Source organism: Acomys minous (genome assembly GCF_964271855.1).
Source record: "Acomys minous genome assembly, chromosome: 1".
Classification (NCBI taxonomy): domain Eukaryota; kingdom Metazoa; phylum Chordata; class Mammalia; order Rodentia; family Muridae; genus Acomys; species Acomys minous.
This window is the reverse complement of record NC_140483.1, coordinates 118,053,806-118,067,754: the sequence shown is the minus strand read 5'-3', so window position 1 is coordinate 118,067,754 and position 13,949 is coordinate 118,053,806. Positions and strand designations below refer to the sequence as shown.

Below are 13,949 nucleotides of genomic sequence, written 5' to 3'. Positions count from 1 at the left end.
GCTGTTGGAGGGCAGGTGAGCTTTGCCAAAGGGCAGTGTTAAGGAGATTAGCATCCTGGAGCATGAGAGCTCACTGTGACCATGGTGGTCGTTTTGGTCCATATTGGCTAGTATTTTTCTCAGTTTTGTTTCCGTATTGTCGGAAACATAATTTGTACATTGGTCCCTGCTTTTCTAATGATCTTTTCACATAGTTTCCCTCTAATAATGAATCCAGTTACTTACTCTGAGTTTTCTAGGGAAACTGTAATAGTAATTGTCAATTGTGACAATTTTATGTATTTTTAATTTTAGCAGTTCTTGATACATTGCACCAAGGAGTGCTTCAATAACATTTTAACTGCTTAACTGTGGCGTCTGCTGTCCTCATCTCTGAACCGCTTGGACCTCTAAGTCCAGAGGCTTGTCTCCCAGTATCTATCCGTGGAGTGCTCAAAAACAGCTGCCACTCCTGGTCTCTCCCTTCTCCTCTTTGGTGCTGCTTTGTTTGCCTTTAGGTGATTAGTGGCAATAGTGGGAAATAGTGGGAAAAGCAGGTAGCTCTGTGCCATTGCTTATAATAGAAGCACGTTGAATTTCAGCCTTTTCCTTTTATGTGTGACTCCTCCGAGATGTTTGAAGTAGCTTTCAGGCTAAGGCCAAGGCAGGTGTGACCAGCTAAGTCCATATCAGAGGAACTGGTGCAGCCCACTCAAGGATGGGCAAGTAATGCCTTGGGAAATGGCCGCTTAAAAAGAGTTATTTTTTAAAGCCCAAATATGCTACCCAGAGGAACTGCATTCTTAACCCGTCCCCATTTCATTTTAGTCTTTTAAGTTAGTTTTTTTTAGATTTATTTATTTTATGTGTGTGAATGCTTTGGCTACATGTATGTGTGTGCCTAGTGCTTTTGGTGTCAGAGGAGTTTGGGTTCCCAGGACTGATATTTGGAATGGTTGTGAGCCCCCATGTTCTGGGTCTTCTCACGAACAGGTGCTCTGAGCTGCTGAGCCATTGCTAGCCCCATGTCACCATTACTTAAGTGTGGAGATTTGATCCTGAATTATTGTTCTTAAAAGAGATATTTTAGTAGGTAGATTATCAGTTGGCTAAGTCAGACTTCTTGTTGCTCACATCAGCCTCTGACTTTCGGCAGCCTTTGAGGGGCAGGATGTGTGCACACGTGCATTTGCATTGTTTATAGCCTTTCAGGAAATTCCCTAAAGGGATCTGAATTGCACTCATTCCCTGGGGTCCCTTCATAGAAGACAAATTAAGGTTCAAAACATACATATGAAAGATAACATCTGTTATAATTATATTGAAAGAATTGATGATTTAACAGACTTTAGAGCATGATCATACTTCAAAGACATTATTGTGAATAATAATCATTGCAGAACAGAAAATTCAATCTACATTGAAGCTTCTCTGTTTATATTTAGACAAGTGGGTATTTGGAAGACATCCCAAAGAGGAGAATGCAAGCTTGATTACCCCTGTTTCTTTGTCATTTCTTTAGATTGCTTTATCAAACAGATTCATGCTCTGATGACCGGATGCTATGATTATCAGAAAGAGTTTAGAAAATGCCCAGAATACATCAAAAGGCATGTTTGTCACAAATAATGATCACTGATTGAGCATTGACAATTTTTTTTTAAAAAACCACACATTGCATTAAAATAACAGAAAAGAATTTCTTTAAGTATACAAATTCCCAAGGATGAGAATGTAAGATGAAAGACAAGGTGGCAGGATTTTAGAAGCTGGAAGCACAGGGTGGCATGGTGATGCAGGTATGGATGCTTCTGTGATGGGATGCAACAGATGTATCTGGACATCAGATGGCAAAGAAGACAGTATTAGCTGGCTTGGTTGAGTACCTTTTGAGAAGCAGTTATACCTTAAACTCCTCTTCTAAGGCCAAGCAGCTGCAGGGAAGTACTTACCTCCTGGAGCGGGCAGACAAGAGGTGATAATAGGGAATGAATGTGGGCTGCCTCACTAAAACAGGGCAGGGAACTCATGGTTTCTGGTTTCTTCCTCTCTACCCAGGCTCTGATGCAGTGCCAGGGAGGAGGAAGGTAGTCTGCTTTCCAGCTGACCAATAAGGCGCATGCCCAGGACATCTCAGTAGAGTGACATCTCAGATATAGAAAACAGTCAGTGCAGATATGAGTGAGTTGGGTATGCGCTTCTAGAAGAGGTTTCTGTATAGACAAGGACTCACTATATAGCCTGGCAGGCCTTGAACTTGCTATGTAGACGAGGCTGACCTTGAACTCAAGGAGCTCTCCTTGCATCTGCTCACAAGTGCTGGGATCAAAGCCGTATGCCCCTCTATCCAGCCATAAGATATACCTTAACCTCTAGAAGTAAGTAGGAAAATCGGTAGACAGAATCGAGTTCAATTAATTATGAAAAATCTAAGATGTTTATTTGATTCAGAGACAGCACCATCCAGGAAAGAAAAAAAAAATAGAGTGAAACACATAGTTTCATTCTGAATGTTATTTGTCATCACTATAATATGAAATAATTGATTCAACCAAAATCACAGGGTGGGATAGTAGTAAGGATTTATGCACTTGCCATGGGTGGTGTGCCTTGGTGTGTGTGGGAGGGGGAAGGGCTGAATGGGGGGAAAGAACGTCAAATCTTCCCTTGCCATTTGGAAAGTCAATTTAAGCAAATTGGATGCTGGGCTTAGGATCATGGGCTGTGATGCTCATAAAATCTCTCATGGGGACACGTGGGACAGAGGATAGGTAGTCTTCATAGCAAACACTTTTTACTTATTTAAGTGTTTAAATGCTCTTAATATAATTTTTATTCAATCAAAAAAGTTAAATAGGATAGCTGCTGCTGTTATTTTTGCTATACTTTTTGTGCATGTACATACACATGTGTGTGCAATGCATGCGCATGCGCGCGCGCGCGCGCGCGCACACACACACACACACACACACACACACACACACACACACACACACTGCAGCAGTCTTCCTGGAAGTAGTTGCTTGGGATCAGATAGCATGCTGGACCTTTGTGAAATGGCACAGATGAGACCTATCATTACTTTCATCCCTTCAGAACCCTCTCTGATATACAGAACATCTCAACCATCTGCTATAATGTTGGAATAATGAGCCAAGTTTCCCATTTAATTTCTTGCACAGACCATCAAGTGAGATGTTCTTGAAGCAGTCAAAACCATTACTAGTCCACGTGCTCTCAGCCTGGGGGCAGTATGTTAAGTGCATTGTTCTATTGCAGTATTCCCTTCTCAGATACCACGGGATGTAGGGATTGTGATCCCAGGCTTCAGAGGGTGCTGGAGATCAGTATTGGGCATCTCTTTATTTGCTGGCTTCATTATCTATTAAGAAAGGATTCCACTGCCTGCAACTGACTGACTTCATTGCTTAGGTTAGGCTGGCTGACCAGTGAACCCAAGGGAGCACCTGTCTCTGGCACCCCAGTACTGAATTACATGTGCACACTAGCTGACGTGAGTTCTGGGGACCAAACTCATTATCTCATACTTTCAAAAATAAGCTCTTTACAAATGAACTATGTCCCCAGTACCTAGAAAGTGTCATTTTACTCGTTGGAAAGACACAGAAAATGCAAATCTTAACAACAACAACCGAAACCAAAAAGACAGGCTATTATTTCTAGCTTCCAGTGTGGGCAAATTTTAGCAAAGCATCCAGATTTACCAGCATATCACATACCAAGATAAATTAGAATTCTGTAGGCATTTCCTGAAAACCTCTCCATGATGCCTCTGGAGCATCAGAAATTAATAGGACACCAATGAACATATAAGCGTTTGCACTGTGGAATACACTTGAGGTTAGACCCTCTGAGGTCAGGTCTGAATCAAAAATTGATGGAATATTACAGATTCATATGTTGTTGATGTTTGGGACTTAACATTTATTAGAAATTAGGATCTATTCTTCAAGTAAAATATTTTTTAAAAATGAACTTAAGATAATGTCTGTAACCAACCTTTCCCAAAGGAGCGCTTCAGAGTTCTGGACCATTGGTGAGCTCTTAAGTTAGTATTCCATCTGGAATACAGTGCCCTTTTATACATTTCCACTGCCAGTTAGCAAAGGCATCTCGCTGATTTTAAGTTAAAGAACTCTATTACCAGAGTCTCCATGGGGTTTTTGGACATTTTTTCCAACCAAAGTTTGGTATTGTTAGGAACATATTTTGCGAGACAGTCAATTTTATTGTTCCCTTTGCAGAAAATGCATGCATATTCATTAAACTCCTTATAATTCCGAAATGTGGTGCATTGAACCTGTAATCCTTACATTTATCATTGACTTTTTTAACCCTTAAAATCAGATTTTTGAGGCTCAATATTGTATATTTGATAAAGAAAGAGTCAGAAGATGTTGACCAATATTATAAAGTTTAAATTAGGAATATGTTCAAGAGAACATCCATCGTAGTGACTGTAGTTTAAAATGATGTATTGTTGGAAAATGGAAATAATAGATTTTAAATGTTCTCACTACCGATGGACAGGACATTCTCCACTGGTGAGTGGAGAAGGAGATCTAACTTTCACACAAACTCTGGTGCCCCATATTTGAACATATCCCTTGGATGGAGATGCCTGGTGGCACTCAGAGGAAAGATAATAGGTCACCAAGGAGAGACTTGATACCCTAAGAGCATATACAGGGGGAGGAGGTCCCCCTCAGACACAGACATAGGGGAGGGGAGGGGAGTAGGGGGGAAGTGGGAGGAAGGGAGGAATGGGAGGATACATGGGATGGGCTAACAACTGAGATGTAATATGAATAAATTAATTAAAAATAAATAAAAAAAATTCAAAAAATGTTCTCACTACAAAGTGACAACAGTATGAGGTAAGGTGTAGGCTTTAATTATTTAAAACCTACTTTATTTGGAGTTCCTTAATGCCCCTACCTCCCTTCCAACATACTGACCCTAGCTAGGAGAGAAAAAAGGTTAGTAGGGACAGGGAAATTAGATCTTTTTAGACTCAGTTTCTTGTGGTGATACCACTCTTTGTTGTCAAGACTTCATCAGTCCAGCAAAGCAATAGCAAACAGCATCAGGGAACAGCAGCAGGGGGAGCAACATCAGGACCAACAGCTGCCTCTTTGAGATTTTCTCCAGAGCATTTCTCTCTAGGAACATCTTGAAGCAAAGAGAAGGTGCAAAGCCACGTGATGTGAAGTGATACAAGGTGATCTCTCTCTGCTTTGGTCTCTTATTTATACCCTCCCAGAGTCTCCAAATGATATTTCTCAGTTGGGATAAACCACGCCCCGAAACAAGGCAGTGCCCGGCAGACAAATATCACACGCCCTCTCATGAGGCAGTTTCACATCCCACACTTGGGTTCAAAGCAAATAAACATGTCTGCATAATAAAAGGTCCACTACAGTAAGACATCTATTGTTTAGCTTGATGTAGCCGTTCTATGATATAGTTTAGAGCATCATGTTGTATATGCTTGCACGTCACTTTAATTTGTCAATCTGAAATCTATTTTAAAGACTGGAGTGTGACAGTAGTTACTTGAAGCATAGTTTGGTACTTTATACCCCAACATTATAAACACTTTGTTTTATGAACTGTATATATGTTTGCATGTGAACATACATGACATGCAAGTGTATACAGGCATATGGACTGATGCATAGGGATACTAGAGTGGATAATTTTAATTTATTTTTGTTGTATTATATTTTGTTTAAAAGTTATTATTTACAGTTTTTACTGTTGTGGTGATGAATATCCTTGGACATAAAACTGACCAGGTGGCTTTGTCTTTGTTATAAATTTCCAGAAATACTATTTTCTTCTTAAAAATTGTATAAATCTTTAGCTTTTTCTTTTCCTTTTGTGGTCCTGAGGGATTGAACTATATGGTGGACAAGTGCTGTACTACTGGGCTGTACCCCTAAGATATACCACCTCTTTGAGTGGACACCTATTGTCTGAAACTACCACATCGACCATCTGCGTGGGAGTGTCGGTATCTGCATCCTAGTAAAATGTTGGATTCAAATCTTAGCTGACAAAAAAATAAAAGCAAACAAACAAAAAGCCCAAATGGTAGCTGACATTTTTTCCCTAAATGGGTGTCTTAGTTACTTTTCGGTTTCTATAACAAAACACCATGTCTAAAGCAACTCATAAAAGAATGTGTTTAATTTGCCAGCTCATGGTTCCAGAGGGCTAGCGTCCGTGATGTCATCATGCTGGGGAGCGTGGTGGTAGTCAGGCAGGCATGACACTAAAGCAGTATTAGAGCCTACATCTTGAGACGCAACTCCAGGGCAGAGAGAGCTAGCTGGGTATTAAAACCTCAAAGCCTGCCCCCAATGACACACCTCTATATACCTCATAAACCTGCCTAAACAGTTTCCCCCAAATGGGGAGCAAGTATTCTAACATGTACGCCCACGGAAGGCATTCTCATTCACACCCCCACACTAGGAAACATATAGTCTTTTATATCCCCAAAGTACCATCCCGTGTATTATTCCGTGTAATCGAACTTAACTGTGTAATTAGTAACACGATTCAGGTACTTTATGACCAGGAAGAAGTGGCTCCTATCCACTGTGATTATTACGTATGAAACTGATGTCAATTTAAAGCTTCATTTTAATTTATTAGACCCAACATGTAAGTATTACAGTCATGATATAGCTCAAATATCGATCTTGTTGAAAATATCTGTGGCTATGATATTATATTCTAATTCTTTTTGACATGGAAACAAAATGATGGTATACCTTGTAAGAAAGTAACGAAGACGGCAAACCTATGAAAAGAGTTTAAAATTTCTACGTTCTCTCATGTTTAATTTCTACCGTCTTTAGTTGGACCCTAGGACGGCTTTGCAGGTGCTGTGGAAGAGTGCCAGTAACCAAACTGCTTCATTCTCTTTGCCTCAGGGAGGAAGACAGTGGTCCCCTAGGAGCCCTTGGAAGAGGAGTGGGAACTCTCAAGTGGCAGCTTTGTTTTAACCCTCAAGCCTGCATTGTCTTCAGCTGCTCCAGCTTTGATGGATACCTGTGACCGTTGTCTGTATACACGCTGTTATGAAATATTAAAGTGGCTGTTCATTGTAAAGAAACTCAGTGTGTATGCACACACCAGTGCTTCTGCATTCATACTTTTGCACATACTGCTTATTGCTTATGTGTAGAAAGAATCAAAGTAGTTTTCAGGCCTGTTAATATGACTGTATCATATAATAAATAAATATGAAATGAGAAAAAACACATTCCCAGAGCCAAGACATGTATTTCTTATCTGTATTAGAAAATGTGCTCACTCCCAGCCTAGTGTAATTCTTGATAATAAAAGAAGAATTCTGATCTACAACAGCCTAGAATGTTGAAATACAACATGAAGGACTCAAAAATTATCTCACGTGTGTGTGTGTTTTTAAACAGTTGTACCAAATTTCATATCAAGCTGGTTTGTCATAGAAACAATTGGCCCTAATGAAAAAATACTTTATATATATTATTTTAAAAAGAATTTAATTGAATATAATGTAGGTATGGCATATCTGTAAGTATGGCTTCTATGGTTATGACTAGCATAAGAAATAGATAGGAAGAAAGATAGGCACAGCCTTCCAGTAATAAGTTTGTTTCCATAATAGAAATGAAAATTCATTAGTATACTATATTAATTTAGTATTGTACACTTTATTGCTCTTCTGTGGTGAGGTAAGGTAAGGGTTAACCATATCCTTCTTTTAAGAATGGCTGTCAATTAAGCACATCCTTAGTCATGGTTCAGTGTGACAGAATGGTAAAGTGGTAGAGACAATGGAAGAAAGCAAGAATTTAGTAAATAAATGTTATCATTGCTGCAAAAGCACATGGCTTCAATAACAATCTCAATTTGGAGGAATTTTGTGATGGTACATAGAAGGGTTTGGATCTATTGGGTAAATGCCACATTAATGGAAACAAGACAAATATCACAAGAGACCTCCCTAAAAACAAGCAAAGATGGTTCAACATAGAGTCCTGGGCAGGAGGGAAGAGTAGAGCCATGGTCATGAGGAAAGTGGGATACAGGAAGGGTCAACACCCTTGGGGCTCAACAGATCAGCCACAGGCTGGGCCTCTGATGGCAGAAAGGCCCTGGATACTTCCTTCCTGCAATGTGAAAGTACAGGCTAAACTAACAGAAAACTAGAAACCGGCAATCTAACCTTTACATCTTCTGGACTTGCACTATGAGACCTGTGTTCAGCCATGGCTGCAAGGATGTCATAGCTTATAGCTAGTGGACTAGATCTATAGGCCTCTGTGTTTTGGCTAGCCAAATGGTACCCTAGTGCTGCTTTGGTAGATCAGCACCTGGGACACAGAAGAAATGCATAGGTATCTGTGTCTACTTCTTCATAGACTTGGACTTGAGTTCTTGGTTTTCATGTCTTATCCTTCCATCTCCACCCATCTTACCCTGTAACATGTACATGTTGAATTACTTTTAAAATCTATTTTTATTTTTGGTTTCTTATATTTCTTTCTCCCTTTACCATCCCAATACCTTCCAACACCCCAACACCAGGTAGGAGAGAAAGAAGGTTAGTGAGGAGAGGGGCTTAGTTTTTCTTAGTTACTTCCTGTTGTTGAGGGTCATCAGGTTCCTTGGGGGCAAGTCCAATGCTCCTTTCAGGATATTTCCTACTTATTCTCATCTAACTGCATCAACAGCAACCAGGAGCAGCAAGGGAAAGCACCAGCAGCCTCCTTTCTCAGAGACCCCCAGTCTCTCACTGGGTCTGGATTTTATCCCCACTGGCAAAGACCACGGCCCTGCACAAAGGTAGTTCACAGCTGACAAAGATAATGTGTCCTCTCAGGAGGCAGTTATCAGCTGTGGACAAACTGGAGTGGCCCTCATGTCCCACACCTGGGATTAAAACCAAAACATGTTTACATAGAAACCAAAATGCCCACAATGTATAAAGGGGAAAATGTAACAACAGAAACAATGCACTTGACTTTCAGAGTAACATCCAGCTGTCCTGTGTTCATCCTGTAGTCTAAGATAAGAATCTCATAAAGCAACCAAGCTCATTTTCTGAGTGTTTTCTTAAATGGCCATTTAAAATTAAGGCTTAATAGTTTTTATATTCTTAACTTTTTTCTCTCTCTCTTTTTCTGAAAGAAGATTTCACTGTGTAGTTCTGACCATCCTAGAGATCTCCTGTGTAGATCAGACTGGCCTTAATCTCACAGAGATCCATTCAACTCTGATGCAATTAAAGGTGTGTGCCAGTAAACTCAACCAATATTCTAATGGATGAAAATCTTCTCCAAATGCTAATTGCAACTGATTCAGAATAGAAACATTGCTGTGTGTTTGTATGAATGGATTTGAAAGTCTAATTTGTCCATCAATAAAACTATAACTATTCTCAAATTTATATTACTTTGATGGTGAGTGGGAAAGAAAATCAAAAGTTATGCAATGGGACCTGATCCTTCAGAAACATAAGGGAGGGAGGGTGAATTTTACAAATCTTGAGACTTAGAGAAAGGCAACAAATTGACATGCCTTTTTATATAGCTCTCACATAGATAAGCAGCACATCTGAGTTGTCGTCACCAATGAGCCTAATGGTGTGCGAGAGGATATTGTTCTCAGACGTTTTGTCAGCCAAGATAATTTCAATGTTCTCCATGAAGAAAATGTGTGTGTGTGTGTGTGTGTGTGTGTGTGTGTGTGTGTGTGTGTATGCCACAATGTGCATGTGGAGGTTGGAGAATGACTTTCAGGAGTTGGCTCTCTCTACCATGTGAGTCCTGGGGTTGGGACCGAACTTAGATCATTAGGCTTAGCAATAAGGACCAGGACCCACTGAACTATTTGGCTAGGAGTCTTTTTCTTTTGTTGTTGTTCAGTGTATCCACAGCCTTACCAATATTGTTAATCTTTCCAAAAGAATTAGAGTTTGATTTTATTGTGTTTCCCTATTGTGTTTCTGATGTAGTCTGTATTTTCTCTCATTACTTGTTGCTTACTGTGGATTTGAGCTATGAGATTAGGTTATTTCATTGAGAGTTTTCACTTTTAAATTAGGACATTTGCAGCTGGAAGTATTACTTAAGCACCTTTGGCAGCAGCCTACAGATGTTGAAAGGATGCTTTCAGATTTTCATTCACTTCAACGTATTCTCCCAATTTGTACTTATATTTTGAGCCCATTTGTCACTTAGATGTATATTGTTTGGTTTGTACATGTTTGTGAGCTCCTATGTTTTCATATTCATTTATGATTTCCCTTTTTGTGGTTAGGCAATATATTTAGTATGATCTGGACCCTTTACAAGTTATGTAGGCTTTCTTGTGCCTTGTGCAGAATGTTGTGGATGTGATGCACATGGATGCTTGCTTTCCTTTTGTGTGGTGTGTCTTGTAGATGCTTGTTCACTCTAGTTGACTTACAGCTTTGGTTAAGTCTTCTATTTCTGTGTCAATCTTCTGCCTATTTCTGCTTATTATTGAAAGTAAATATTGAAGTCTCCACTGCTATGTTATACTGTCTATTTCTCTCTTAAATTCTTTTAGTATTTCTTTGTGCATTTTGGTACTCTGTTGTTAAGGATATACTATTTATAACTGTTTAATTACTGTTAAGTTTTTTGCCTTTTGAATTCACATTCTTAGTGGTTTGATCTAGAATTTATTATATATACATAATATGTGTGTAGGTGTGTTTTTACTTTTTGAGAATTGATTTTAGATTTATATCAACTTTATTATTATCATCTACTTAGTTATTCCAAAATAGCCCTATGACTTCCCTATTTGTGCTATTTTCATTATGTATATTTTTCTTTGTCATATTACCAAAAGTTATTATCTTAGATCATTTACAGATGAATCAATATATTTTAGAACTATTAATCTGTATAATTATGTACACACTAAAGAGCCCCAGGAAAGAGAGTAACTACATAGTCCCAGAGTTTCTTATTTAGTCATATTTGTCACTCTTTTTACATTCATTTGGTTCTACGGATTCAAATTACTGACTGGTGTCCATTTCTCACTCTAGTTCTCACTTGTTCCCATCTGCCTTCCTGCTGTTATTGCCAAGAATGCTGCGTTTGTGTATGCTGTAGGTCAAACAATACAATAATATAGTATTATTTTATATAGTTGTCTCTTAAGTGACAAGAGAAATGTCCACTTAACGCTGTTTTATAGTGACCTAATTACGTTTTCCAGTGTCTGGTGTCTTGTTGATGTTTTGGTATAGGTTCTGATTAGTCTCTGGTATATCTAGGCTGCAGGCTGAGCGTCGTCCCTTTTGCTTTGGGGCAAAACCACAAGAAGTCCTCATGGTTCTTATTTAAACGTAAAGTCTTCCTTTCACCTGCATTGGTGAAACGTGGTTTTGCTGGATGTAAGATTCTTCATTAACGTCTTTATCAAACAAGGGATGGCTCACTATCTTCTAGAATCCACAGTTTCTGGTGCGGTGTTATCAACTCTATTCCCTTCTGAGTGAGGAGTCACTTTTCTCTTCCAGCTTTCTGAATTTTCCTCTCCCTTTAGCATATTCTTCCTGAGATGTGTTGGGTATAAATCTGTGTTTATGCCGCTTGGACTGTTTCGCTGTCTTGATTATGTAGAATAATGGGTTTGGTTGTTGTTGTTAAACATCAAGGTTTTTTTTCCTCACAGGTTTAGCACAACTAACTTCTTTTTTAAAAGCAGCATTTCAATGTAAAATACAAGAAAAGGAATCCATCCCGTCCTTCTCATAGTCCTGGCCTCAGACTGGAAGATTGATCCTTATAAGCTTGCATAAGAGAAGAAAAAGGTTTGGAGCTCATATTTCATATTTCAAATTAAATGTTCTTAGTGTTTTTATTAAGTTATAAAAATTCTGGGATAAATATTTCTACATTTCATGTATACTCCTAGGACAGTTTTCAAGTGTACACAAGAATGTACATATGTTGACTCACCGATACAAAACCCTATATTTGTGTTTTCTACCAGTTTCTGGTGTTTGTTTTTTGCTTTGCCTTGTTTTTGGTTTGCAAGTCTCACATTGCTATTGTGGATATAGTTTTCTGTCACTTAATAGAGAAAATTACTTTCACTATTAGGTAAGCAATTCCCCTTTGAATTTTTCACTCAAATAAACACATTTAAAAAATCTGTATCCAAGTATCGTGATAATTGAAGGTGGGATTATTATGCTCTTTGGTAATTTTTTTCTGTTGCTTTAAATTTTTAAAAAATATTTATTTATTATGTATACAGTGCTCTGCCGGCATGTACACCGGCAGGCCAGAAGAGGAGTCAGATCTCATTATAGATGGCTGGGAGCCAGCATGTGGTTGCTGGGAATTGAACTCAGGACCTCTGGGAGAGCAGACAGTACTCTTAACCACTGAGCCATCTCTCCAGCCCCCTAAAATAAAAGAAATAATTCTCTCATATACACATCCTAACCACAGTTTTCCCTTCCTCCTATCCTGCTAGTCTCCCATCCCCCACCAACCACTCCTCCTCCGAAAAAGGACAGTCCTCCCAGGGATATCAACCAAACATGGCATATCAAGTTGCAGTAAGACTGGATGAGGCAACCTAGGAGGAGGAAAAGCTTCTCAAAAGTAGGCAGAAGAGTCAGAGACAGCCCCACCACCACCACCACTGTTAGGAGTCCCACAAGAAGACCAAGCTACACAACCATAAAATATATGCAAAAGGCCTAGGTCAGAGCCATGGAGGCTCCTTGATTTATCAGTTGCCTCTGTGAGTCCCTATGAGCCCTGGTTAGTTGAGTCTGTTGGCTGCCTTGGCCTCCTGTCTCTATAACCCTTCCTCCTCCTTTTCTTCAGGATTCACTGAGCTCTGCCTAATGTTTGATTGGTTTCTGAATCTATTTCCAGAAGTTGTTGGAAAGAGCATTTTTAATGATCATTTAATTATACTATTCTTTCTTCTAGTATAACAGAATATCACCAGGAATCATTTCTTTTTCTTCCTTCCTTTGTTCCTTTGTTCCTTCATTCCTTCATTCATTTCTTTCTTTCTTTCTTTCTTTCTTTTTTTTTCTTTTGCCAAGTGTGCTTTGTTCTACCCTAGTTTTGTTGTTGTTGTTGTTTGTTGTTTATTTCTTGGCTATCCAGCCTCTAGTTCCTGGCCCTCCAGACAGTGTCAGGCATTGGCTCCCTTTCATGGCATGGGTCTCAAGCTGAGTGAGTCATTTGTTGACCACTTCTACACATTCTGTGCTAACTTTACCCCAGCACATTTTTCAGGCAGGACAAACTTGTAGGTTGAAGATTCTATGGTTAGGTTGGTATTCCAATCTTTCTACTGGAAAACTTGCCTGGTTACAGGAAATAGCCAATTCAGGCTCTGTATTCCCCATTACTAGAAGTCTTATCTAGGGCTACTCTTGTACATTCCTGGGAGTTTCCATTGCTCTAGGTTTCTACCTCACCACCCAACTCCCCCAAGATTCCTGTTGTCCCTCCCTCCATCCTCCCCACACTACTCATGCCAAGTCCACCCACAATATCTATTCTATTTTCCCGTCCCAGGGAGATTCATGTGCCGCACCCCCCCCCCCAGCCCTCCTTGTTACTTAGCCTCTCTAGGTCTGTGGACTGTAGGATAATTATCCTTTACTTTATAGCTAATATTTATTTAGATGTGAGTACATGCCATGTTTGTCTTTCTGGGACTGGATTACTTCACTCAAGATGACTTTTTCTAGTTCCATACATTTGCCTGAATTTTTCTTGATATTATTTTTTAACAGCTGAGTAATATTACAGTGTATGAATACATCACATTTTCTTTGGTTGAGGGATAGCTAAGTTATTTCTAGTTTATGGCTATTACAAATAAAGCTGTTATAACACATGTGAGATTTTTAAAAATCCAAAATTATTTAA

General features: G+C 39.2%; 1 protein-coding gene across 1 annotated transcript in view; it reads left to right on the top strand.

Annotated features, from left to right (window-relative positions):
• Nucleotides 1-12,200, top strand: part of CA8 (carbonic anhydrase 8) — a 98,499-nt gene extending 86,299 nt beyond the window's left edge. The window contains exon 9 of the mRNA XM_084800058.1: nt 6,945-12,200. The gene's annotated coding sequence lies outside the window, so the exon portion shown is untranslated. The remainder of the gene's footprint in view (nt 1-6,944) is intronic.
• Nucleotides 12,201-13,949: the final 1,749 nt, after the last annotated feature.